Consider the following 2042-nt stretch of genomic DNA (forward strand, 5'->3'; position numbering starts at 1 on the left):
TAGTACTCTAGACTGTCATCTCTGAATTTCATAGTGCAATCTGGATAGAATTTCAGACAGACTCAAGTTACTAGCCTCAGAGAAAAGAGAATAGAGGAGAAAACAGAAACTAAAAAATCAAAAAAAATCTGTAATTGTGATCCCCAGGTTAAAGAAGAAACTATCCTGTTCTTCTTTGGCTCCAGGTAAACCTTCACACTCCCAGCAGCAGATATGTCAGGGGACCTGGCAGCTGAGAGAAGTGGCTACACACAGATCAGCGTCAAGAAATTCTCCTACAGATGGACCATCAGCAACTTCTCTTTTTGCTTGGAGGGAAACTTGGAGAAATGTATTAAAAGTCCCACTTTCTCACCAGGAGCCAATGACAAACAGAAATGATTTATGAATGTGTACCTGAATGGGCTCTATGAGGAATGCAGAGGTTACCTGTCAGTTTTCCTAGGGTTGCTCAGCTGTCCAAAGAGCCCCGTGTGGGCAAAGTTCCAGTTTTGGATCATAAATGCCAAAGGAGAAAAATCCCAAATCATGAAGAGTGGAAGAGTCGTCAGGTTCGACCTAAACCAAGGCTGGGGCTTCAAAACGTTTTTCCCTTGAAACTTCCTTTTGTCCACTCCATGTTTGCTTCTCCCAGATGACAAACTCACACTCTGCTGTGAGGTGAGCTTGGTTCAGGACTACATCAGCATCTCTGAACAGAACATGCAGCCAGGGATTGACATTCCAGGGTGCAAACTGGTAGATGAGCTAGGAGAGCTGTGGGAGAATTCCCGCTTCACAGACTGCTGCTTGGTGGTAGCTGGCCAGGAATTCCGGGCTCACAAGGCCATCTAGCTGCTCGCTCTGCAGTTTTCAGAGCCATGTTTGAACATGACATGGAGGAGAGAAGAAACAACTGTGTTGAGATTCGTGACCTGGAACCTGAAGTCTTCAAGGCAATGATGGACTTCATTTACACTGGGAAAGAACCAGATCTCCACAGCATTGCAGATGCTGTGCTGGCAACTGGTGACAAGTATGGCCTGGAGCGTTTGAAAGTCATGTGTGAGAGGGCCCTCTGCAGGGATCTCTCTGTGGAGAATGCTGCCCACACTCTCTTCCTGGCTGACCTCCACAGGGCAGTGCATTTGAAAACTCGGGCAATGGATTTCATTACAGCTCATGCTTCCGAGGTTTTTCAGACCTCGAGCTGGCCTATCCCCACTTGGTGGCTGAAGTATGTGTCTCCCTGGGTTCTGCACATTGTCTTTTCCTGGAGTCCCCCCTCAAACGCCTGAAGCGATCTTAGGGCCCCGTGGGCTGTGGCCTACAGAAAAAGCAGTCAGTATTGTTACTAATGACACCTGTTTAGCCTGTGGGCACCAACACAGCTGCCAGGCCTGGCTTTAACACATCTGTAAATGAGTTGAAGGGCAGGTAGGAACAGGAGCAGCACTGGACTCCGGTATACTCTATGCAAATTCTGCCCTGTCATTAGACTGCTTTGATTTTTGTCCCATTAGAAGGAAACTGGGATTCTGGGTTCTACTGATCCCAAGGTCATCCCAGTAAGGTTTCTTTGCAGAAAACTGTCTGCATTGGAGGAGCAGAACCTTTGATCAAGGGCTCAGAAAAAAGGAAAGAATAAACATGAATGTTTATTTACAAGAGAAGAGCAAGAGAAAGAAGACATTTTTACTCCAAACTCAGCATGTGTGAACTGGAGAGTTGATGACTCAGTGGACAAAGGCAATAGTTATTCCTGCAGGGGACCCTTGATCACTTTCCAGCACACATAGGGGGCTTTTCAAACATCTCTATCTGGGGCTACAGAGGATATGAGTTCCTACTCCATGGGCACAGCCAAATCTGTAGACAGAAAAACTTACCCATATAAAATATAAAAAGAGGAATATATTTACAAATCAAAATAAGATGTTGGTCAAGAAGGTAAAGAAGGTAAAGTAGGTAAAGAAGGTTGAAAAGAAGGTAAAGAAGGTAAAGAAGGTGGTAAAAAAGTTAAAGACGGTGGTAAAGATGGTAAAGAAGGGGTTAAAGAAGGT

The 2042-nt window shown here is 45.2% G+C and overlaps 1 pseudogene; it reads left to right on the plus strand.

Moving 5' to 3' along the window:
- Window positions 1–213: 213 nt before the first annotated feature.
- Window positions 214–1288, plus strand: LOC119805849 (annotated as a pseudogene).
- Window positions 1289–2042: the final 754 nt, after the last annotated feature.

The sequence above is a fragment of the Arvicola amphibius genome, unplaced genomic scaffold (assembly GCF_903992535.2).
Source record: "Arvicola amphibius unplaced genomic scaffold, mArvAmp1.2, whole genome shotgun sequence".
NCBI lineage: Eukaryota > Metazoa > Chordata > Mammalia > Rodentia > Cricetidae > Arvicola > Arvicola amphibius.